General features: G+C 38.4%; 1 protein-coding gene across 1 annotated transcript in view; it reads right to left on the bottom strand.

Annotated features, from left to right (window-relative positions):
- Positions 1-27,037, bottom strand: part of GABRG3 (gamma-aminobutyric acid type A receptor subunit gamma3) — a 630,845-nt gene that overhangs the window by 30,464 nt on the left and 573,344 nt on the right. The window lies entirely within an intron of this gene.

Here is a 27,037-nt window from a genome sequence, read left to right as displayed (position 1 = left end):
ATTGCCCTCATTTCCTTCTCCCCACTGGTAACCACTAATGTGTTCTCTAATCTATGTCTGCTTCTCTTGTTCTATTCACTAGTTTGTTGTATTTTTAAATTCTGCACTTGTGATATCATTCATGCAGTATTTGTCTTTCTCTCCCTGACTTATTTCATTTAGCATAATAACTTTAAGAAAGACAATAAGGATTTGAGAGGTCAACTTACTCTGTTATGCTCTTTTAGTCTCCAGTTCTGATCAGTTTGACATTTTCCTGAGACCATTATCCAACTTGTTAGTTACTCTAGAAAAGCAAGATATTTTGGTGTTCTAGGCTCAGTGTGGACAACATGCCCAGAGCTGGGTGTCTTGGATAAGGGTTCTCCTCCACTCCTACTGGTAGTTAGCAGGGTTCTGTTGGCTCCCTAAGCCCAAGCCAGTGATTGGCCCGATGCTTGTTTTTCAACTCCTGGATTCCCTTTCTGAACAGCACTTGGGACCGCGTTAAACTCCCCGGAACTCTCTGATGTAATAGAGTACAAGTACGCTTCCTGCTTTCTAACTGTGGATTGCTCTGTGAAATTATTGTCAACATTGCAAGGATACTTACTTGCTCTCCCCTAACTGGACAAAGTTGACATCAAGGCATTAGACTCAGCCTGAAGTAACCAAACATTTTACTTGGCCATTAGCCACTGTCTCAATAGATTTATCTCCTCATTAAACTATCAAATTATAAAAGGTACTTTATGCTATAATTCTTTTTTATTTGTTTTGTTAAACAGCTTTATTGAGATATAAAACTGACACACTTAACATACAAGTTTGGTGTTTTTCAGTATACTCTCAGAGTGGTGAAACTGTCACATAAATCTAATTTTAGAGTATTTTTATCATCCCAAAATGTAACCTTAGTCATTAGCATTCACTCCCAACTCCACCTCCTTAACACATATCATGCATCGCTCCCAGACCTAGACAACCACTAATATATTTTCTGTCCATAGGTTTGCCTATTCTAGGCATTTCATATAAATTGAGTCATACTACATGTTATCTTTTATAACTTTCTTTACTTAGCATAATGTATTCAAGGTTCACTCACACTGTAGCACATGTCAGTACTTCATTCCTATTTATTGCTCAATAATAGTCTGTTGTATGGATATGCATTTTTTAAAATCTATTTGTCATTTGATAGACATTTCGTCTGATCTACTTTTACACTATCATGAATAATGCTGTTAGGAACATTGTGTACAAGATTTTGTGTCAATATGTTTTCAGTTTTCTTCAGAGTATACCTAAGAGTGGAACTGTTGGTCATGGGTTTACTCTATATTTAATACTTCTCCAACAGTCATAGAGGTGTCAGGTTGTAACTTATTGTTGTTTAATTTGCATTTCCCAAATGGTTGTTATTGAGGATCTTTCCATGGATTTATTGGTCATATATATGACAAGTTTGCTAGGGTATGTTCAAATCTTTTGAACATCAGATGAATGGATAAAGAATATGTGGCACATATATACAATGGAATATTAGCCACAGAAAGAAAGGAAATTGAGTCACTTGTAGTGAGGTGGATGGACTTAGAATCTGTCATACAGAGTGAAGTATGTCAGAAAGAGAAAGACAAATACCATATGCTAACACACATATATGGAATTTAAGGAAAAAAATGTCATTGACAACCTAGAGGTAAGACAGGAATAAAGACACACACCTCTAGAGAATGGACTTGAGGATATGCGGAGGGGAAGTGTCACCTGTGACAAAGCGAGAGAAAGGCATGGACATATATACACCAACAAATGTAAAGTAGATAGCTAGTGGGAAGCAGCCGCATAGCACAGAGAGATCAACTAGGGGCTTTGTGACCTCCTGGAGGGGTGGGATAGGGAGGATGGGAGGGAGGGAGACCCAAGAGGGAAGAGAAATTGGAACACATGTATATGTATAACTGATTCACTTTGTTATAAAGCAGAAATTAACACACCATTATAAAACAATTATACTCTAATAAAGATGTAAAAAAAAAAGCAGATCACAACCTTCCATTGGAGTTTGCTCCGTTATTCAGCTGTAATTAAGAGAAAACGGTTTGATTTACCCACAATCATCTCTCATTCTCCTTGTTCTAGTTCCTAGAGAATAGACAGGACAGAGTTTCCTCTAAATTACATCCTTTGGATTTGCATTGCTGCTTGTACCAAAACACCATATTATGGCAAAAAAACCAAAAAGAGGTGTTGGAAATGTTAGACAGCTGCATGTATATCCATGAAGTTAGAACACACCCTCACCATACACAAAAATAAACTCAAAATGGTTTTAAGACTTAAATATATGGCATGAAAACTCCTAGAAGAGGACATAGGCAAACCATTCTCTGACATAAATTGTACCGTTTTCTTAGGTTTGTCTCTCAAGGGAATAGAAGTAAACGCAAAAATAAATGAATGGTACCTAGTCAAACATATAAGCTTTTGCACAGCAAAGGAAATGACAAACAAAATGAAAATACAACATACGGACTGGGTGAAAATATTTGCAAATCATGCGACTGACAAGGGCTTACTTTCCAAAATTTACAAACAACTCAAGAAAGACAGACATTATAGTCTACAAACAATAAATGTTGGACAGAAAAGGAAACTCTCCTACACTCTTGGTGGGAGTGTAAATTGGTGAAGCCCCCATGGAAAACAGTAGGAAGTTTCCTCAAAAAACTAAAAATAAACTTACCATATGATCTAGCAATCCCACTCCTAGGCATATACCCAGATAAAACTATAATTTAAAAAGTTGCATGCATCCCTATGAGCATTGCAGCGCTATTTACAATAGTAAACTGCACACACACACACACACACACACACACACACACACACACACACACACAGTGGACTATTACTCAGCAATCAGAAAGAATGAAATAACACCATCTGCAGCAACATGGTGGACCTAGAGATTATCATACTATGTGAAGTGAGAAAGAGGAAGACAAATGCCATATGCCATCACTTACATGTGGAATCTAAAATATGACACAAATAAAGATACCTATGAAAAGACATTATTACAAAGAAGACATACAGCTGGCTAACAGTCACATGAAAATATGCTCAACACCATTAATCATTAGAGATATGCAAATTAAAGACACAATGAGATGTTTCCTCAACCCGTCAGAATGGCTATTAAAATGACGACAGGATTTCCCTGATGGCGCAGTGGTTGAGAGTCCACCTGCCAATTCAGGGGACTCAGGTTCTTGCACGGGTCCGGGAAGATCCCAAGTGCCGCAGAGCGGCTGGGCCCATGAACCATGGCCGCTGGGCCTGCGTGTCCGGAGCCTGTGCTCTGCAACAGGAGAGGCCGCTGCAGTGAGAGGCCCGCGTACCGCAAAAAAAAATGACCACAAATAACAAGTGATAGCGAAGATGTGGAGAAAAGGGAACCCTTGTACTCTGTCGGTGGGAATAATTGGTGTGGTCACTGTGGAAACAATATAGAGTTTTCTCAAAAAGCTAAAAATACATATACCACAGCAATTTGATTCCAGGGTATTTATCTGAAAAAAATGAAAACAATAATTCAAAGAGATACCTGCACTTCAATGTTCATAGCAACACTATTTACAGTAGCCAAGATATGGAAGCACGCTAGATGTCCATCAACAAATGAATAGTTTAAGAAGTTGTGGTGTATCTGTATATACATATGTGTGTGTGTGTGTGTGTGTGTGTGTATATATATATATATATATACATATATATATATATTAAATACTACTCAGCCATAAAAATGAAATTTTGCCGTTTGCAACAACATGGATGAACTTGGACGCTATTATGCTAAGTGAAATACGTCAGACAAATACTGTATGATCTCATTTATATGTGCAATTTAAAAATAGAGAGTAAATTGATATTTACCAGGCAGGGTGGGGGAAATGGGGAGATGTTCATCAAAGAGTACAAACTTTCAGATGTAAGATGAATTAATTTTGGGAATCTAAAGTACGGTATGATGACTATACGTCGCAATACTGTGTTACATACCTAAAATCCTGTGAGTGTAGATTTTAAATGTTTTCACAATAACAAGAAAAAATGGTAATTATGTGACATGAAGGATGTGTTACCTAACATTATTATGGAAGCATTTTGCCATATATACATTGTATATGTTAAACTTACAAAATATTATATGTCAAATACATTTCAATTAAGGTAGGAAATGAAGTGTGATAACCTTGCTCCAGGGTTAATAAGTACTCCCCAAGCACACATCATTCCACACGACTTTTACCCTAACATTCCTTTTGGTTGTGTACCCAAATACACTCATGAGTATGATAAGAAGCTAATCCTAGAGAACACAGCTTTGCTTACATGATGAGGCACTTCACAGATTACAGCTGGCCACCCAAGAATTTTCACATGAAACACTTGATTTGCAATAACTGGTGATATGTGTAAAGCTGTAATCTGCCCAGCAGGGCTGCTTTCACTGACTGATAAAATCTGTCACTCACACGTTATGATTTTAGGGACTCCAAGAGGTATACCCCTTTCCTCTACCCCAAATCTTCCTTCAAAAAAAAGTTCTTTACACAAGGACAGAAATAAATAATCTCAGGCTCTCATCATGGTAAAATCTATTATTTACTTCAAAGTTATACTAATAACATTATCACTTATCTTCCATTTTATGATACCTTCAAGTAATTGAACAGATAAATCCGATTTTTATGGTCTACTTTTAACCGTTAGATTTATTTTTCCTTTAAGGAGTAATTCTAGTTCAACCTCGGGCAGAATAACTCTCATCTCTTCTACCTTAATGGTAAAATGGAGACTAAATATTAAAGATACCTACTTCTTGGGTCTGGTGTGTTGTGTGCTGGTACAGGAAAAGCTCTGCTCAACATCAGATTTTATATTAACACAGATTAACATGGGTTGTTAATATGCAGCAAAGAGAAGTGACTCTGGCAGGTGAATATTGATACTCCTTAATGGAATCAAGTACATTGCAGTGCAGGTGGCATAGCTAGGTATGAGCATTGCTGAAAAAGAATCATTTTTAAACAAGAAGGCAAGAAGTGTTCACCAATATTTCCAGCTTGGTGGAGGAAAAAAACATGCACTAATGAAAAACCTCAAAAGCACACACGTGAATCCCAGAGGCCATAAAAATATTGCCTAGGGCTTCCCTGGTGGCGCAGTTGTTGAGAGTCTGCCTGCTAATGCAGGGGACACGGGTTCGAGTCCTGGTCTGGGAGGATCCCACATACCATGGAGTAACTAGGCCCATGAACCACAGCTACTGAGCCTGCGTGTCTGGATCCTGTGCTACGCAACAATAGAGGCCGCGATAGTGAGAGGCCCATGCACCACGAAGAGTGGCCCCCGCTTGCCACAACTAGAGAAAGCCCTCACACAGAAACGAAGACCCAACACAGCAAAAATAAATAAATGAAAAATTATATATATATTGCCTACACAGGTACAGATTCTTAAAAACAAGGGATCAAGATGGCTCAGAAATATCTTCCACTGTTTATTTATTGCTATTTATAATGCTGAAAGGTCTTTCAGGGTTAGTTTTTCAGATGAGACATTACCCTGCCAGGGAAAGCAAAAGGAAATTCTTGAGAGATTGTAGGACATGGGAAAGTGGATGGGGAGAGCGTCTGAAAAGAACTGCAGTTTGAAGCAACACAGCATAACAATGACCAGGATGGGGTGAGGATTCTGAGAAAAGTGCAGGGAGGAGAAAATTCAGTTAGAAAGTTCACTATTTAAGGATGTGCACACAGACCACAGACATGGGCAATTCATATATAGCCAAAATTTCACATGTATGCTATCACTATGCAAGGAGAAATGTAAAAATGTGGGAAGTGAAATAAGGTCCCTGGTGTCAATTGTAAATGTTATCAACTTGGAAATAAGATTATACCCTGGTAGTTAAACGGGTGCAATCTACACCTAAATAATGAGATTTATCACGTGAAAAAATAACCCAGTGATCAGTCTGGAAATAATTGAGAGACCCCGAACCAGACTGCAATCTGAGAGAAGAATGGAATGAGATGGCAACTATGGAGCCTGAGAACGTAGTTGTGTGTTGCTTACTGTTTTAGGGAGGCAAGCTGAAACTTTACAGTCGGTTGAGGGTCTGGGTCCTGGATAAAGACACTGCCATTGCTCACTCAGCACTGCCCAGTCTCTGAGATAATCATGAGCCACTAGTCTGAGCATCTAGCTCAGTGGTAATGACCATTTTATCATAAAAACACATTATTCTGGTATATACAAACCAAAAATACTGTCTGGAAATCTGTGAAAGTAGTGTTTGGCTCAGTGGGAGAGGAATTTGTAGTTAGACGGTCTACATTTGAATTTATTTCAAACTGTACACCATCTCCTGGAAAACAACAGTGTATTCTTTAGCCAAATTTAATCATATAACGAGTGTTTTCAATAATACACCATCAACCTGCCTTCATCTGTCCTTTGTCTAGCTTAACTACAAAATGCAATTTTCTTCTCAGACTGTCATGAGCCTGTCCTCCATCCACTTCACACCCTGCTGACCCTGATACGGACAGGGTTGATTAATATGTGGTTATTTTCATTAATGTTTATGAGGGGAGGGAAGCGAGGTTGTCCTAGTAGTGTAAAGAAGATAATGCGAGTGCTGTAAATAGCTGTGAGGGAGGTAGCGGTTAGGGTTAGTAATAGGGCTCAGGCGTTGATATAAGACGAAGTGGCGGCTTCGATGATGGGGTCTTTAGAGTAGAATCCTGTGAGGGATGGTATTCCTGTGAGTGCTAAACAGCCAATGATAAGGGCGGTTGTGGTGAAGGGAAGGGTTTTGTATAGCCTTCCTATTTTTCGACTGTCTTGTTCATTGTTTAGATTATGAATGATGGAGCCATATCATAAGAATAATATGGCTTTGAAAAAGGCGTGTGTGCAAATGTGTAGAAACGCCAGGTAAGGCTGGTTAATACCAATTGTTACTATTATTAGGCCAAGTTGGCTGGAGGTGGAGAAAGCAATAATTTTTTTGATGTCGTTTTGGGTGAGGGCACAAATGGCTATGAATAAAGTGGTGAGGGCACATAGAGTAAGGGTTATTGTTTGAATGGGTTTGTTATTCTCCATTAACGGGTAGAAACGGATAAGTAGGAAAATCCCTGCTACGACTATTGTGCTTCAGTGGAGTAAAGCTGAGACTGGGCTGGGACCTTCTATTGCTGAAGGGAGTCAGGGGTGTAGTCCAAATCGGGCTGATTTTCCAGCTGCGGCTAATGAGTCCTATGAGGCGAAGATTTGAGGAGTTTTGGTTGAGTATGAAAATTTGTTGTAAGTCTCATGCGTTTATGTTAAATAAAAATCATGCTATTGATATGAGGAATCCGATATCTCCGATGAGATTATATAAGATTGCTTGAAGGGCGGCTGTATTTGCGTCTGTCCGTCCGAATCATCAGCCAATTAGCAAGAAGGATATAATACCTACTCCTACTCATCCAATGAAGAGTTAAGAGATTGTTAGCTGTAACGAGGATGAGTATAATGATGAGGCAGATAAGTAGGTATTTGAAGAATTGGTTGATGTGGGGGTCAGAGTGTATATATCATATTGAGAATTCCATGATAGAATACTACGGGTAGTAGTACGGGTATGAATATGAGTGAAAAGTAGTCTATTTTGAAGCTAAGTGATAGTTTAAGAGTTTGGATGGTAATTCAGTGTCAGTTTGAAATGAATGCTTCTTGGTTTGTGTGAAGAAATTTTATTATTGGGATCACGCTAGTGATGAAGGCGGAAAGGGTAATGTTTTTTTACATAGTGTTGGTACTTGCTGCTTTTGTAGAGGTTTGTGTTAGATATTATGATGGGGCAGTTAATATTAGTAATGTGAGTAAAGCCGAGGAAGTAAATAGGCTTATTACTTTTATTTGGAGTTGCACCAATTTTTTGTTTCCTAAGACAAATGGATAACTGTTATCCTTTAAAAGTTTGAAAAAGCCACATTGTTAGGTGTGGGGGTTTGAGTTAACAGTTCTTGCAGTACTTTTTCAGTAAGAAGTTTTGATCTTCTATTACTAGCTTCAAAAACTAGTGTTCTCTTTAAACTATATTTACAATAAAGAGGTCCTAAGATGATTTTGAGGTTTAGCGATAGGAGTAGTAAGGGAATAATGTGTAGGGCTATTAAGGCGTGTTCTCGTGTGAAACAGGGGGTGAGGTTGTTGATATGGTATGTTTGCCGCGTTGTGTCGTGATTAACATATATAGGGAGTAGAGAGCTGTGATTACAATATTTCTTCCTATTAGGATAATAGTGAGGTTTGATCATGAGAAAGCTGATATAATTACAAGTAGTTCTCCGATTAGGTTGATGGTAAGGAGTAGAGCGAGATTTGTTAGGCTTGCTAGTACTCATCGGGTCGCTATTAGTGGGAGAAAGATTTGTAGGCCTCGTGCTAGGATTCTGGTTCGGCTATGGATTCGTTCATAGTTCGAGTTTGCTAGACAGAATAATATAGAGGATGTAAGGCCATGGGCGATTATTAGAGCTGTAGCTCCTATGTAGCTTCAGGGGGTTTGGATGAGGATAGCTGCGATAACAAGTGCCATGTTGCTGACTGAAGCGTATGCGATGTGTGACTTTAGGTCTGTTTGATGTCAACAGATGGAGCTGGTTATGATTATTCCTCATAAGGACAGCATGAAAAAAGGGTAAGCTATATGTTCTATTGGAGGGTTAAGAATTGATGTAATTCGTAATATGCCATAGCCTCAAAGTTTTAGTAGTGCAGCTGCAAGGACTATTGAACCTGAGATGGGGGCTTCTACGTGTGCTTTCGGTAGTCAAAGATGTAGTCCGTAGAGGGGTATTTTTACTGGAAAAGCTATTATGCAGGCTAATCATATGAGGATGTTGGATCAGGAGGTGGATAGTGGTTGGGCTCAGTGTTGTAATAATAGAAAATTTAGAGATCCTGATGTGTTTTGTAAGTATGTTAGTGCTACTAGTAAGTGGAGTGATATAAGTGTGTAAAATAGGAAGTAGAGTCCTCCATTGAGTCGTTCTGTTTGGTTACCTCAGCGGGTAATAATGATGAGAGTGGGGATTACTGTAGCTTCAAATATGATGTAGAATAAGATTAGTTCTGTGGCAGTGAATGTTATAATTAGAAGAGTTTGTAATGTAACTAGTATTGTAAAGTTTTTTTCAGACGAGTGGTTCTATGAGAAGGTTGGACTGGCTTGCTATTAGTATTAAGGGAAGGAGTCATATTGTGAGGAGTGGTGTGGAAAGGGGGTCGGAGAATAATATTAGAGAGTAATTGAGACGGTTGTCGATGAATTGATTAAGATTAGGCTTGTAAAGCTGATTAGTAAACTGTGGGTTGTGGTATTAATTCAGATAGTTTTTTTTTTTTTTTAACATCTTTATTGGGGTATAATTGCTTTACAATGGTGTGTTAGTTTCTGCTTTGTAACAAAGTGAATCAGTTATACATATACATATGTTCCCATATCTCTTCCCTCTTGCGTCTCCCTCCCTCCCACGTTCCCCATCCCACCCCTCCAGGCTGTCACAAAGCACCGAGCCAATATCCCTGTGCCTTGCGGCTGCTTCCCACTAGCTATCTATCTTACTACGTTTGTTAGTGTATACATGTCCATGACTCTCCCTCGCCCCGTCACTGCTCACACTTCCCCCTCCCCATAACCCCAAGTCCGTTCTCTAGGAGGTCTGCGTCTTTATTCCTGCCTTACCCCTAGGTTCTTCATGACATTTTTTTTTCTTAAATTCCATATATATGTATTAGCATACGGTATTTGTCTTTCTCTTTCTGACTTACTTCACTGTGTATGACAGACTCTAGGTCTATCCACCTCATTACAAATAGCTCAATTTCGTTTCTTTTTATGGCTAATATTCCATTGTATATATGTGCCACATCTTCTTTATCCATTCATCCGATGATGGGCACTTAGGTTGTTTCCATCTCCGGGCTATTGTAAATAGAGCTGCAATGAACGTATTGGTACATGACTCTTTTTGAATTTCGGTTTTCTCAGGGTATATGCCCAGTAGTGGGATTGCTGGGTCATATGGTAGTTCTAGTTGTAGGTTTTTAAGGAACCTCCATACTGTTCTCCATAGTGGCTGAACCAATTCACATTCCCACCAGCAGTGCAAGAGGGTTCCCTTTTCTCCACACCCTCTCCAGCATTTATTGTTTCTAGATTTTTTGATGATGGCCATTCTGACTGGTGTGAGATGATATCTCACTGTAGTTTTGATTTGCATTTCTCTAATGATTAATGATGTTGAGCATTCTTTCATGTGTTTGTTGGCAGTCTGTATATCTTCTTCGGAGAAATGTCTATTTAGGTCTTCTGCCCATTTTTGGATTGGGTTGTTTGGTTTTTTGTTATTGAGCTGCATGAACTGCTTGTAAATTTTGGAGATTAATCCTTTGTCGGTTGCTTCATTTGCAAATATTTTCTCCCATTCTGAGGGTTGTCTTTTGGTCTTGTTTATGGTTTCCTTTGCTGTGCAAAAGCTTTGAAGGTTCATTAGGTCCCATTTGTTTATTTTTGTTTTTATTTCCATTACTCTAGGAGGTGGGTCAGAAAGAATCTTGCTGTGATTTATGTCATAGAGTGTTCTGCCTATGTTTTCCTCTAAGAGTTTGATAGTTTCTGGCCTTATATTTAGGTCTTTAATCCATTTTGAGCTTATTTTTGTGTATGGTGTTAGGGAGTGATCTAATCTCATACTTTTACATGTACCTGTCCAGTTTTCCCAGCACCACTTATTGAAGAGGCTGTCCTTTCTCCAGTGTACATTCCTGCCACCTTTATCAAAGATAAGGTGTCCATATGTGCATGGGTTTATCTCTGCGCTTTCTATCCTGTTCCATTGGTCTATCTTTCTGTTTTTGTGCCAGTACCATACCGTCTTGATAACTGTAGCTTTGTAGTATAGTCTGAAGTCAGGGAGCCTGATTCCTCCAGTTCCTTTTTTTGTTCTCAAGATTGCTTTGGCTATTCGGGGTCTTCTGTGTTTCCATACAAATTGCAAAATTTTTTGTTCTAGTTCTGTGAAAAATGCCAGTGGTAGTTTGATAGGGATTGCATTGAATCTATAGATTGCTTTGGGTAGTAGAATCATTTTCACAATGTTGATTCTTCCAATCCAAGAACATGGTATATCTCTCCATCTATTTGTACCATCTTTAATTTCTTTCATCAGTGTCTTATAATTTTCTGCATACAGGTCTTTTGTCTCCTTAGGTAGGTTTATTCCTAGATATTTTATTCTTTTTGTTGCAATGGTAAATGGGAGTGTTTTCTTGATTTCACTTTCAGATTTTTCATCATTAGTATATAGGAATGCCAGAGATTTCTGTGCATTAATTTTGTATCCTGCCACTTTACCAAATTCATTGATTAGCTCTAGTAGTTTTCTGGTAGCATCTTTAGGCTTTTCTATATATAGTATCATGTCATTTGCAAAAAGTGACAGCTTTACTTCTTTCCCGATTTGAGTCCTTTTATTTCATTTTCTTCTCTTGTTGCTGTGGAGAAAACTTCCAAAACTATGTCGAATAAAAGTGGTGAGAGTGGGCAACCTTGTCTTGTTCCTGATCTTAGTGGAAATGGTTTCAGTTTTTCACCACTGTGGACGATGTTGGTTGTGGTTTTGTCATATATGGCCTCTATTATGTTGAGGAAAGTTCCCTCTATGCCTACTTTCTGCAGGGTTTATATCATAAATGGGTGTTGAATTTTGTCAAAAGCTTTCTCTGCATCTATTGAGATGATCATATGGTTTTTCTCCTTCAATTTGTTAATATGGTTTATCACATTGATAGATTTGCGTATATTGAAGAATCCTTGCATTCCTGGAATAAACCCCACTTGATCATGGTGTATGATCCTTTTAATGTGCTGTTGGATTCTGTTTGCTAGTATTTTGTTGAGGATTTTTGCATCTATGTTCATCTGTGATATTGGTCTGTAGTTTTCTTTCTTTGTGACATCCTTGCCTGGTTTTGGTATCAAGGTGATGGTGGCCTCGTAGAAGGAGTTTGGGAGTGTTCCTCTCTCTGCTATATTTTGGAAGAGTTTCAGAAGGATAGGTGTTAGCTCTTCTCTAAATGTTTGATAGAATTCGCCTGTGAAGCCATCTTGTCCTGGGCTTTTCTTTGTTGGAAGATTTTTAATCACAGTTTCAATTTCAGTGCTTGTGATTGGTCTATTCATATTTTCTCTTTCTTCCTGATTCAGTCTTGGCAGGTTGTGCATTTCTAAGAATTTGTCCATTTCTTCCAGATTGTCCATTTTATTGGCATAGAGTTGCTTGTAGTAATCTCTCATGATCTCTTTTATTTCTGCAGTGTCAGTTGTTACCTCTCCTTTTTCATTTCTAATTCTATTGATTTGAGTCTTCTCCCTTTTTTTCTTGATGAGTCTGGCTAGTGGTTTATCTATTTTGTTATCTTCTCAAAGAACCAGCTTTTAGTTTTATTGATCTTTGCTATTGTTTCCTTCATTTCTTTTTCATTTATTTCTGATCTGATTTTTATGATTTCTTTCCTTCAGCTAGCTTTGGGGTTTTTTTGTTCTTCTTTCTCTAACTGCTTGAGGTGCAAGGTTAGTTTGTTTATTCGAGATGTTTCCTGCTTCTTAAGGTGGGCTTGTATTGCTATAAACTTCCCCCTTAGAACTGCTTTTCCTGCATCTCACAGGTTTTGGGTCGTTGTGTCTCCATTGTCATTTGTTTCTAGGTAATTTTTGATTTCCTCTTTGATTTCTTCAGTGATCACTTCATTATTAAGTAGTGTATTGTTTAGCCTCCATGTGTTTGTATTTTTTACAGATCTTTTCCTGTAATTGATATCTAGTCTCATGGCTTTGTGGTCAGAAAAGATACTTGATACAATTTCAATTTTCTTAAATTTACCAAGGCTTGATTTGTGACCCAAGATATGATCTATCCTGGAGAATGTTCCATGAGCACTTGAGAAAAATGTGTATTCTGTTGTTTTTGGATGGAGTGTCCTATAAATATCAATTAAGTCCATCTTGTTTAATGTATCATTTAAAGCTTGTGTTTCCTTATTTTCATTTTGCATGATCTGTCCATGGGTGAAAGTGGGGTGTTTAAGTCCCCTACTATGAATGTGTTACTGTCGATTTCCCCTTTTATGGCTGTTAGTATTTGCCTTATGTATTGAGGTGGTCCTATGTTGGGTGCATAAATATTTACAATTGTTATATCTTCTTCTTGGATCGATCCCTTGATCATTATGTAGTGTCCTTCTTTGTCTCTTTTAATAGTCCTGATTTTAAAGTCTATTTTGTCTGATATGAGAATTGCTACTCCAGCTTTCTTTTGGTTTCCATTTGCATGGAATATCTTTTTCCATCCCCTTACTTTCAGTCTGTATGTGTCTCTAGGTCTGAAGTGGGTCTATTGTAGACAACATATATAAGGGTCTTGTTTTTGTATCCATTCAGCTAATCTGTGTCTTTTGGTGGGAGCATTTAGTCCATTTACATTTAAGGTAATTATCGATATGTATGTTCCTATTCCCATTTTCTAAATTGTTTTGGGTTTGTTATTATAGGTCTTTTCCTTCTCTTGTGTTTCTGGCCTAGAGAAGATCCTTTAGCATTTGTTGTAAAGCTGGTTTGGTGGTGCTGAACTCTCTCAGCTTTTGCTTGTCTGTAAAGCTTTTAATTTCTCCATCAAATCTGAATGAGATCCTTGCTGGGTAGAGTAGTCTTGGCTGCAGGTTTTTCTCCTTCATCACTTTCAGTATGTCCTGCCACTCCCTTCTGGCTTGTAGGGTTTCTGCTGAGAGATCAGCTGTTAACCTTATGGGGATTCCCTTATGTGTTATTTGTTGTTTTTCCCTTGCTGCTTTAAATATGCTTTCTTTGTATTTAATTTTTGACAGTTTGATTAATATGTGTCTTGGCGTATTTCTCCTTGTATTTATCCTGTATGGGACTCTCTGTGCTTCCTGGACTTGATTAACTATTTCCTTTCCCATATTAGGGAAGTTTTCAACTATAATCTCTTCAAATATCTTTTCAGTCCCTTTCTTTTTCTCTTCTTCTTCTGGAACCCCTATAATTCGAATGTTGGTGCGTTTAATGTTGTCCCAGAGGTCTCTGAGACTGTCCTCAGTTCTTTTCATTCTTTTTTCTTTATTCTGCTCTGCAGTAGTTATTTTATCTTCCAGGTCACTTATCCGTTCTTCTGCCTCAGTTATTCTGCTATTGATCCCATCTAGAGTATTTTTAATTTCATTTATTGTGTTGTTCATCGTTGCTTGTTTCATCTTTAGTTCTTCTAGGTCCTTGTTAACTGATTCTTGCATTTTGTCCATTCTATTGTCCATTCTATCTCCAAGATTTCGGATCAACCTTACTATCATTATTCTGAATCCTTTTTCAGGTAGACTGCCTATTTCCTCTTCATTTGTTAGGTCTGGTGCATTTTTATCTTGTTCCTTTATCTGCTGTGTGTTTTTCTGTTTTCTCATTTTGCTTATCTTACTGTGTTTGGGGTCTCCTTTTTGCAGGCTGCAGGTTCGTAGTTCCTCCTGTTTTTTATGTCTGTCTCCAGTGGCTAAGGTTGGTTCAGTGGGTTGTGTAAGCTTCCTGGTGGAGGGGACTAGTACCTGTGTTGTGGTGGATGAGGATGGATATTGTCTCTCTAGTGGGCAGGTTCACGTCTGGTGGTGTGTAGAGTTGTTTTTTGATAATCAAGTTAGGGGTATCAGTATGATGGTAGGAATGATGAATTTTAGATTGGAGATAATGATTTTGTACGTAGTCACTGCTGGATGTGTTGGAGATTATGACTAGTAGGGTTAGTCCGATGGCTGCTTCTCAGGCTGCAAATAGTAGGAGAATAATTGGTATCATGCTGGCTAGGGTGAAGTGTGAGTTTAGGATTGTGAGGGCTGACAGAATGAATAGTGATAGTATTACGCCCTCTAAGCAGAGTAGTGCGGATATGAGGTGGAATCGGTATATTAATAATCCCGTAATCCCGTAAGGTGAAGGCTACTAGGATATTTATATGGATTAGAGACACTTGGTATTTGTGTTTGGATCACAGTCTAGTGAGTCGAAACCACTTGTTTTATTTTAAACTAGGTACCATATTTGTCTCATTCTAAGCCCTTTTGTGTTCATTCGTAAACTAAGCTAGCTGCTAGTAGAGATTAAGAATAAGGTCATTGTGAGTATTATTTTTAGGTTGTCTGTTTGGGTTGCTCAGGGTAAGGGAAGTAGGAGGGCGATTTGTAAGTCAAAGAGAAGAAAGGTAATTGCTACTAGGAAGAATTTTATGGAGAAAGGTAGGCGAGCAGATCCTATTGGGTCAAAACCACATTCGTAGGTGCTTGTTTTTTCTGCGTACACGTTTAGCTGAGGTAGTCAAAAAGCGATAAATACAAATAGTAAGGCTAGAGTTGTATTTGTTAGTAGTGTTAGTAGGACGTTTATTGTTCTTTTTCGGGGTGCACCGAAACTAACTGGAAGTCAGTTGTACTTGTTAATACTAAAAGGACTATGAACCTTATTAATAGATAGATACATAGAGAAATAGTCATACGTCTACGAAGTGTCAGTATCAAGCAGCGGCTTCGAAGCCGAAGTGGTGGCTTGAAGTAAAGTGGAATTTTATTTGGCGTATAAAGCAAACAATGAGAAAAGTGGATCCGATGATGATGTGTAGTCCATGGAAGCCTGCGGCTACAAAGAAAGTGGATCCGTAGATTCCGTCTGCGATGGTGAATGGGGCTTCATAGTATTCTGATGCTTGGAGTAGGGTGAAATAAAGGCCGAACATGATTGTGATGAAAAGAGCTTCAAGTATGTGTTTGTGGTTTCCGTCTATGAGACTGTGATGCGCTCAAGTGATAGATACAACAGAGGCTAGTAACACAGAGGTATTGAGAAGTGGAATTTCTAGAGGATTTAGAGGGTGGATACCTGTTGGTGGTCAGCATCTGCCTAGTTCAGGAGTGGGGACAAGGCTTGAGTGGTAAAAGGCTCAGAAAAATCCTGTAAAATATAGGACTTCTGATAGGATAAATAAGATTATTCCATATAGAAGTCCTTTTTGGACAGTTGGTGTGTGGTGGCCTTGGAAAGTGCTTTCTCGGATAATATCTCGTCATCATTGATATATTGTTAAAATATTTGTTAGTAAGCTTAAAACTAGCAGGGTTATTGAGTTGAAGTGGAACCATATGATTAGGCCCGATGTTATAAGAAGTGCTGAGAGAGCTCCTGTAAGGGGTCAAGGACTGGGATTTACTATGTGGTATGAATGGGTTTTGTGGGTCATTATGTATTGTCATGCAAATATAGGCTTACTAGTAGAGTGAATACGTAGGCTTGAATTAAGGAGACAGCGAATTCGAGGATGGTTAATAGAGTGAGGATAGTGAATGTGATGAGGGCTGTGAATAGGCTGGTACTTATTAGTTTGAGAGTTGTTTTTCCAATTAGATGTAATAAGTGGCCTGCTGTAATGGCGGTTAGTCGTACGGCTAGTGCTACTGGTTGAATAAGTAGGAAGGTAGGTATACCTTGTGGTAGAAGGTGGGCTAAGGATATTTTTGCCTTATTGCGGAAACCTGTAATAACGATACCAGCTCATAGAGGAATAGCTATTCTTAAATTTATTGAGAGTTGGGTGGTAGGTGTAAATGAGTGGGGTGATGTTCCAAGATGTGTAGAGACAATAAATAGGAGAAGTGAGATGAGAGTGATCAGGTTTGTCCTTTGAGGTTTTGTGTATTGATTAGTTGTTTTGAGGTAAGTTTGGTTAATCATTGTTGGATGGAAACTGTGCGATTGTTAATTAGTCGATTTGGTGTTGGGAATAATATAGTGGGGAATATAATGATTAGAGTGGTGATAGGGATACCTAGTATTATTGGGACTGTGAAAGGGGTAAATAGATTTTCGTTCATGTGATGTTTCAAGATTGTTGTAATTTGGTGTGTGTCAATTTGGGGTAGGGGGAGAAATGTTTTGAAATTTTTAGCTGGAATAGTGTGAAGAGGGTTAGGAATATAGATAGGATAGTAAGGAGTCATGTTGATGTATCCAGTTGTGGCATGTCATTAAGGGGAATTTTACGGCTCTCAACCTTTAACTAAAAAAGTTAACGCTAGTTTAGCTTCTTAATGAGGTTATAGTTATAGTTATATATATAGTTATAGTTATATAGCAGATCATTTTTCAAAGTTCTCTAGGCGAACTAGTTCGAGAACGATTGGTATGAAGCTGTGATTTGAGCCACAGATTTCTGAACACTGTCCGTAGAATAGACCTGGTCGTGTTGATATTAAAGTTGTTTGGTTTAGGCGTCCAGGGATTGCATCTGTTTTTAGGCTTAGGGAGGGGACAGCTCATGAGTGTAGTACGTCTTCGGAGGAGACTAATATTCAGATTGTTATTTGTATGGGTAGGCTCATTCGATTGTCCACTTCTAGTAATCGTAGTTCTCGGTTTTAGGTCTGAGGTTGGAATTATGTAGGAGTCGAAGTTTAGGTCTTCATTGTCGGTGTATTCATAACTTCAGTATCACTGGTGTCCTATTTTTACGGTGAGAGGGATTATTGATTTCGTCTATTATGTAGAGAATTCGTAAGGAGGGCAGGGCGATTAGGATTAAGATGATGGCTGGGAGGATGGTTCAAATAATTTCTACTTCTTGGGCGTCTATTGTATGTGTGTTAGTTTAGTTGTAAGTATTAGGGTGATAATGTAGAGGACTATAGAGCTAATTAGGAAAACGATTATTAATGTGTGATCATGAAAGTGTAGGAGTTCTTCTGTAATAGGTGATGTTGCGTCTTGGAAGCCTACTTGGAAGGGATATGCCATGGAGATATACAGGATTTTCACATGTGATTTACCTTTGACAAAGTTATGTAAGGCTTTACTAATATCTCATTTATAAAGAAAGACATTAGTGGTTTTTTGGTATTTGCTTGAAACCTATTAGAGGGGTTCGATTCCTTCTTATCTTGACCATTTTGGGTTGACGTATGCTGGTTTTTCAAATGTATGGTATGGTGGAGGACACCCTTTTAGTCATTCATGGTTTGTGGAGGTGAGGTCTACTGTTAATACCTCTCGTTTGGATGTGAATGTTTCTCAGATGATGAAAATTATTAGTATAACTGCTGTCAGTGAGATGAAAGAGCCTATTGATGAGATAGTGTTTCATGTATAGGTGTCTGGGTAGTTGGAGTATCGTCGAGGTATACCGGATAGGCCTAGGAAGTGTTGCGGGAAGAATGTTAGGTTTACACCTACATATGTAATTATAAAGTGGATTTTTGTTCCTGTTGGGTTGAGTGTATATCCTGAAATTAGTGGGAATCAGTGGACAAACCCCCCTATGATGGCGAAGACATCTCCTATTGAAGGTACGTAGCGAAAGTGGGAGACTACGTAGTAGATATCGTGGAGAACAATATCTAGTGATGAGTTAGCTAGGATGATGCTAGTTAGGCCGCCTACTGTAAATAGGAAAATAAAACCTAGGGCTCATATTAGAGCGGGAGATCACTTAATATTCCCTCCGTGAAGTGTTGCTAGTCAACTAAAGACCTTTACTCTTGTGGGGATAGCAATAATTATAGTGGCTGATGTAAAGTATGCTCGTGTATCTACGTCTATACCAACTGTGAATATATGATGAGCCAATATGATAAAGCCTAGGAACCCAATAGAAACCATAGCTCAAACTATTCCTATATATCCGAAAGGTTCTTTTTTCCCTGAGGTTACAATATATGAAATTATTCCGAAGCCAGGTAAGATCACAATATATACTTTGGGGTGACCAAAGAATCAAAATAAGTGTTAGTAGAGGATTGGGTCGCCTCCTCCTGCGGGATCCAAAAAGGTTGTTTAAGTTTCGGTCAGCAACAGTATGGTAATTCCGGCTGCTAGGACTGGTAGTGATAATAAGAGTAATAGTACTGTAACTAGGACTGATCATACGAAGAGGGGTGTTTGGTACTGGGTTATAGCGGGTGTTTTTATATTAAAAAAGGTTGTAATGAAACTGATGGCTCCAAGGATTGAGGATATGCCGGCTAGATGTAGAGAGAAAATGGTAAGGTCTACTGAGGCTCCTGCATGTGCTAGATTTCCGGCTAGAGGGGGTATATAGTTCAGCCCGTGCCTGCGCCGGCTTCAGCTATTCAGGATGCTATTAGTAGTAGGAAGGAAGGAGGAAGTAGTCAGAAGCTTATGTTATTTATACGGGGAAAAGCTATGTCAGGTGTCCCAATTATTAGAGGGACTAGTCAGTTTCCGAACCCACCAATTAGGTATGACCATGAAAAAAATTATCACGAAGGCATGGGCTGTTACTAGTACGTTGTAAACTTGGTCATCTCCGATTAGTTTGCCAGGTTAACCTAGTTCAGCGCGAATTAATAAGCTTAGGCCAGTGCCTACTATTCCTGCTCAGGCACCAAATAACAGGTATAAGGTATCAATGTCTTTGTTGAGAATAGTCAGCGATTTATGAACATAGGTAAAAAGGCAGAGTAGGTATTAGACTGTAAATCTGAAGACAGGGATAAAGTCCTCTTTTTGCCAAGTCCTGTGGTGAATTATCATTTTGAATTGCAAATTCAAGGAAGCAGCTTCAATACTGCTGGGACTTCTCCCGCTTTTTTATCTCGTGGCGGGAGAAGTAGATTGAAGCCAGTTGACTAGGGTATTTAGCTGTTAACTAAAAGTTCGTGGGAGATGTATGCCTCCAATCTAGTGAGGATTTAGCTTAAAGTGTTTGATTTGCATTCAATTGATGTAAGGTACAGTCTTGCAATCCTTATTGGGCAGGGGTTAAGTAAATTATACTTGCGTAAGGCTTTGAAGGCTCTTGGTCTGATTTAACCTAAACTCCTATAGTAAGATGGAGAATGTTGGTGTGAGAGGTAAGAGTACTGTGGATAATACGATTGCTGTTGGTAGAAGGATTATTCGTTTTGTGGAGTGAAATTGTCATTTTCTTTTTATGTTGTTTGTAGAGGGAAATAGAGTTATTGCTGTGGAGTAGGCGAGGTGTATGTAGAAATATAGATTGAGTAGTGCTGTGATGGCTATGAAGGTTGGTATAACAAGAATTTCGTTTTTTGTTAGTTCTTGAATAATTACTCATCTGGGTATGAATCCTGTAAGTGGGGGAAGTCCTCTTATGGAGAGTAAGGTGAGTATGGTGAGGGTTGTGATAACAGGCATTATATTTCATGTTTGGGATAATGATAGTGTGGTGGTGGTTGAGTTTTGGATGAATAACATGAATATGGTGAAAGTTATTGTGATGTAGATTAGTAAATTTAGTAAAGTCAGGGTTGGGTTGTATAGTAGGATAGTTGTTATTCATCCTATGTTGGCGATTGATGAGTAGGCTATAATCTTTCGGAGTTGCGTTTGGTTTAGTCCGCCTCATCCTCCGATTAGGACAGAGTAGAGAGAGTTAATATTAGGTGTAGATTAATTGATGGTGCGATTTGATAGAGGATTGAAAGGGGTGCAAATTTTTGTCATGTAAGTAGGATTAGGCTTGTAGTTAGGGGGACACCTCTGGTACTCAGAAGTGGAAGGGGGATAGTCCTAGTTTAATAGGTAGGGCCACTGTTAGTAGGATGGATGCTGTTGGGTTGAATAATTTTGTGATGGTTCATTGGCCGGAATGTATTAGGTTAATGACAACTGCCAGTATGAGTAGTGTGGATGCGGTGGTTTGTGTTAGGAAATATTTAGTTGAGGCTTCTGTGGCTCGGGGGTTAGCATTTTTTTATTATGATGAGGATGATGGCTATTGTATTTATTTCTAGTGCAATTCGGGCGAATAGTCAGTGGGAGCTAATAGTTACGATTATTTTCCTAGGATGAGGATTATTAGGATAATGATGAGGATGAATGGGCTGACCTTACTTTAGATTATAGTATGACATGGTAGCACGGAGAATTTTGAATTCTTAGGGGTAGGTTAGATTCTTATTATTTTAGAAATAAGAGGGTTTGAACCTCTATTATTTACTCTATCAAAGTAACTCTTTTGTCAGACATATTTCTTATCTTTTATGTTTGAGAGGGGATGCCTGTTGTTATAATGGGTAGTGAGACGTGTCATATACAGAGGGCTAGTGTTGGAGGAAATTTTTTCAGAGTAGGTGTATTAGTTGATCATATCGGAATCCGGGGTCGGATGCTCGAATTCATAGGAAAGATATTGTGAGTAGTAGTGTTTTGAGAATGAGGTTTGTTGTGTGTAGTTCTGGTGTGTAGGGGTCGTAGAATGCTCCTAGAAAGAGGATAGTTGTGAATATATTTATTATGATGATGTTGGCATATTCTGCTAGGAAGAATAGGGCGAAATGGCCTGCTGCATATTCCACATTGAAGCCGGATACGAGTTCTGATTCTCCTGTTAGGTCGAAGGGGGCCCGGTTAGTTTCTGCTAGGGTAGAAATGAATCATATTATGGTTAATGGTCATGAAGGAAAAAAATAGTCATAGTTGTTCTTGTGTGGTAGTTAGTGTGGATACGGTAAAGGAGCCGTTTATTGGAGTACTGATAGGAGGATGATGGCTAGTGTTACTTCGTATGAGATTGTGCTACTGCTCAGAGAACTCCAAATAGTGCGTATTTTGAGTTGGAAGCTCAGCCGCATCATAGGATAAAGTAGACGGTTAGGTTGGATATTGCTAGCATGAATAGTACTCCTAGGTTTATGTTGATGAGGGGATATGGTATGAGTGGGGGCTTCATACTGTGAGAGCTAAGGTTAGGGCAATTGCGGGTGCGATGATGAATATAGCGGTGGAGGATGTGGCTGGTCGTAGGGGTTCTTTAGGGAATAGTTTGCATCGGCGAATGGTTGGAGCAAGCCATGTGGGCCCACGATGTTTGGTCCTTTTCGGAATTGTATATAACCTAGGATTTTACGTTCCACTAGTGCTAGGAATGCAACAGCTCGGAAGATAGGGAGAACGAGTGTTAGGATGTTAACTATAAACATTTTGTTGGGGAGAGGATTTGACCCTCTGGGTGTAAAAGTTTAACTTTTATGCAATTGCCGTACTCTGCCACCTCAACAAAGCCCTGGTCTTGGGCAGGTATATTTGCGCTAGTTTTAAGTTGAGATTAGATCATTAATTATTTGAAGGCGCTTGTTTGAAGTTGGCCTTATTTCTCTTGTCCTTTCGTACTGGGAGAAATGCGTAATAGAAACCGACCTGGATTACTCCTCTGAACTCAGATCACGTAGGACTTTAATCGTTGAACAAACAAACCCTTAATAGCTGCTGCACCATTAGGATGTCCTGAACCAACACCGAGGTCATAAACCCTATTGTCAATATGGACTTTAGACTAGGACTGCGCTGTTATCCCTAGCGTAACGTTCCGTTGATCAAAATTTTGGATCAATAAGTGATACTATGCTTTGGTTAGTAGGCTTAGGCTTTAATCACTCGGAGGTTTTTTTGTACTCTGAGGTCACCCAAACCGAAACTGTCAACCCATATAAAGCTTTGTTATCCCGTGAATCTCCATAGGGTCTTCTCGTCTTATTTTGTTATCCCCGCCTCTTCACGGGGAGGTCAATTTCACTGATTAAAAGTAACAGACAGTAAAACCCTCGTGTGGCCATTCATACAAGTCCTTATTTAGAGAACAAGTGATTATGCTACCTTTGCACGGTCAGGATACCGCGGCCGTTTAACGATTTTCACTGGGCAGGCAGTGCCTCTAATACTGGTTATGCTAGAGGTGATGTTTTTGGTAAACAGGCGGAGTTTTTGTTCGCCGAGTTCCTTTTACTTTTTTTAATCTTTCCTTAATACACGCCTGTGTTGGGTTAACAGTGTGTTTAATAAATAATTTAGTGTTGGGTTATATTTATTAACTGTTAATTATCAGTATATTATCAGTTACTGATGTAAGCTTGTGCGAGGAGAAAAATTTCTTGTTACTCATGTTAACAGTAGTACTTCTATAGTTGAATAGATTAATCCAATAGTCAGGCCAGGCGTTGATTTATTTATTGTTGAAATTAAAACGTAGTTTTGTTGTTGAGCTTGAACGCTTTCTTAATTGGTGGCTGCTTTTAGGCCAACTATGGTTTAAGTTTATAGTACACCCTAGTAAACGTATCCATTTCTAAAAAGCTGTACCTTTATAGACTAACAATTAAATATACATTAAGACTTGATGTGGTTTTTAGTATTATTTAATGTTGAACTGAAATTCCTTTCTTGGACAACCAGCTATCACTTAGGCTCTTTAGGCTTTTCACCTCTACTTATAAGTCTTCTCACTATTTTGCCACATAGATGAGTTTGTTCTAGTTACTGCTTGTAAGTAGCTCGTCTGGTTTCGGGTAATTTAGCTTAAGGTCTCTTTGCTAAGTTATTACTAGTTAAGTCATTATGCAAAAGGTACAAGGAGTAAGCTTTGCTTTTTTTTACTTTTAATATTTTTTTCATTTTTCCCTTATGGTACTTTCTCTATAGCGCCATTGGTGGTTAAATTTCTATCTCCTCTACTTTAGATGTATGGTGAATGTTTTATTTGATTAGTTTATGGTACTAGCGGTGGGGAGGGTATGGGCTAGGTATAGTTCAAGATATACACGGATTGTGGAATCTTCTAGGTGTAAACTAGATGCTTTGTTTATGCTATATCTTGTTTTATCCAAGCACACTTTCCAGTATGCTTATCTTGTTACGACTTGTCTCGTATAATTGCTTAGCATAGGTTAGTGAACTGGGGTTTTGCTGTGATACTACTTGAGGAGGGTGACAGGCGGTGTGTGCGTGCTGCATGGCCTTATTCAATTAAGCACTCTGCTCTTAATATACTACTAAATCCTCCTTTAGTTTTTAGATTTCATAAAAACTTTCGTGTGGATATAAGGGGTGTTCTTATTATAGAAAATGTAGCCCATTTCTTCCCATCCCATATAGGTTACACCTTGACCTAACGTTTTTATGTATGGTAGTTATGCTTACTTTTGTTCCCTTTTAGGGTTTGCTGAAGATGGCGGTATATAGACGGAAGTAGCAAGGATTGGTGAGGTAAATTGGGGTTTATCGGTTACAGAAAAGTCTCCTCTAGAGGAATATGAAGCACCGTCAAGTCCTTTGAGTTTTAGGCTGCTGCCAGTAGTACTCTAGCGAATAGTCTTGTTTGGGGACTACTTAAGTTTACGACTAAGCTTAGTGGAGTATCTAATCCCAGTCTGGGTCTTAGTTGTCGTGTATTCAGATTGTACTAATGTCACTTTCGTGGTTTGGCTTAGTTTTAATTATGGCTTTTTACAGCTTAATTGGGATTTGACTTTATTTTGTATGGTTCCTTAACACTCTTTACGCCGGGTCTCTATTAATTTGAGATACCTATTACGAACAGGCATATGAAAATGCTCAACATCACTAATCATCAGCGAAATGCAAGTCAAAACCACAATGAGATATCACCTGACAGCTGCCAGAATATCACTAAAACGATCACAAATAACAAATTTTGGTGAGTATGTGGAGTAAAGGGAACACTTGTACACTATTGGTAGGAATGTAAATTGGTGCAGCCACTGTGGAAAACAGTAGACCGTTTCCTCAAAAAACTAAAAATAGAACTACCTTATGATCCAGCAATTCCATTATTTAGCATATATTCAAAGAAAACTACTCTTAGAAGATACATGCACCCCAAGATTCATAGCAGCATTACTTATAATAAACAAGGTTTGGAAACAAAGTGTGTCCTTTAACAATGAATGAATAAGAAAGATGTGGTATGTATGCATAACTATCTATCTATCATCTATCTATACACACACACACAAACACACACAAACACACACACACACACACACACACACACACACACACACACGAAATTTTGCCATTTGAAACAATGTGTATAGAACTCTTATGCCTAGTGAAATAAGTCCGAGAATGATAAATACTGTGATATCACTTGTATGTAGAATCTAAAAAAGGAAACAAATATGTAAAACAAAACAGAAACAGACACAGATATAGAGAACCAACTGTTACTATGGGAAGAAAGAAGGGGGAGGAGCAAGATGGGGTAAGGAATTAAGAGATACAGACTGTCATGTATAAAATAAATAAGCAACAGATATATTGCACAGCACAGGAAATATAGCCATTACTTTATGATAACTTTAAATGGAGTAGAGTCTATAAAAATATTGAATCACTATGTTGTACACCCTGAAACTAATATATTGTAAACCAACTATATTTCAATGATAAATAATAAACACTCAATGAAAATAATATAAATATTATGCACTTCTTCATTGCCAGGGCTTTATGAAGCTGTTTACATGCTATTTTTTAATGAAACTACATCATAACCCTATGAAGAAAGTAATATTTATCTTCATTGTAGAAATGAAGAACCAGGCTTAGAAGAATGAAATATCTGGCCCACATAGGAAAAGCAACACTTAACAAGTATTGATGGCAACATCTTGGCCATTATCTTTTGCTAATCACATTAAACTTTAGGTTCTTTATTTGCAAAATGATTTAGAAAATACATGCCTCCAATTATTTATGTAAGTACTAGGAAAGATTGTATATACCTAGAGTGCTTAACTGTGGATAAATTAAGATGAGGCATTTAAAATAACGGCACATTGAATATTAAACGATTACAGCCCATCACTATGAAACATAATTTTCAAATGTTATTGTTGTATAATAGCATCAAAAATCCTATATAGAAGGACATATTTATTATTGCATGTCTGGATTATTTCCCGGAAGGAAGATTGTTAAAATAATAGATTTTTATTTCTTCTGTTGATGGAGCCCAAATCAGGCTTTTGGTTGTCATTCTAAGTTTCTCAGAGAGCATGATGCTTCTAAATGCTGATAAGACAGGCCTGATTCCAGATAGCCGTGGAAAATCTCTGGGAGCCAAAGTATATGGTAAGTACATGTCACACCCAGAGAAGCAGTGGAGTGATCCTTAAGGAAGGTTTTCTTTTGTTGTCTTTTCAGGATCAAGATGCAGGTCATTTGTGTTTTGCATCACATGATTTTGTTTAAGACGGTGTAGATGGTTTTCCCATTAGGACTACCCCAGTTAAGTCGCTGACTTGAAAACAAGGCTCCTGAAGCACTACTTCTCTAAAGTGTTGAAATATTTCTTTTTTTTCCCTCATGCCCATGTGTAAGGGCCAACCAAGCAAATCACAATTACCAGATGTGCAGGGTCAAAGGAGAGGGCTTGTCTCTCTTTTTCTCCACCCTCATTTTCTTTTTTTTTTCACTATGGTTTATTACAGGATATTCTCTGTATTGTAGAGTAGGACTTGTTTTTTATCCATCCTACATATAATGCTTTGCTAACCCCCTTTATTGTTTTTTTAAACATCTTTAATGGAGTATAATTGCTTTACAATGTTGTGTCAGTTTCTGCTGCATAACAAAGTGAATCAACTATAATGCATAGGTATATCCCCATATCCCTCCCTCTTGCACCTCTCGCCAACCCTCCTTATCCCACCCCTCCAGCTACCACCTTCATTTTCAATGATCAGCTATTGTCTTTCTTTGGGGAGGGTGTATTTTGTGGTAGTTTCTCTGTCCTAGACCATAGTTCAGATGTCCCTAGTTGTTTGCAGAAATTCTATAGCTTTTAATCGAGGAGAGGAGTCTTCGGGCTTAACTGAGTGGTTGAATTCAGTATTCAAATTGCTGCAAACTCAACTTGTAGCAAAGGGTGATTAGTATGTTCTACTACTATTATTGCGAGATTGAGGGTTTACTTATCACAAACCTATTTCTTCTTCACTGTTCAGCCAAGTTCATTTGAAGAAATGAGCTACTTTTTTTTTTTGTTATACGCGGGCCTCTCACTGTTGCGGCCCCTCCTGTTGCGGAGCACAGGCT

Source organism: Pseudorca crassidens, chromosome 1 (assembly GCF_039906515.1).
Source record: "Pseudorca crassidens isolate mPseCra1 chromosome 1, mPseCra1.hap1, whole genome shotgun sequence".
In the NCBI taxonomy this organism is placed as follows: domain Eukaryota; kingdom Metazoa; phylum Chordata; class Mammalia; order Artiodactyla; family Delphinidae; genus Pseudorca; species Pseudorca crassidens.
The sequence above is the reverse complement of the archived record's forward strand: the minus strand, read 5'-3'. Positions and strand labels throughout refer to the sequence as shown.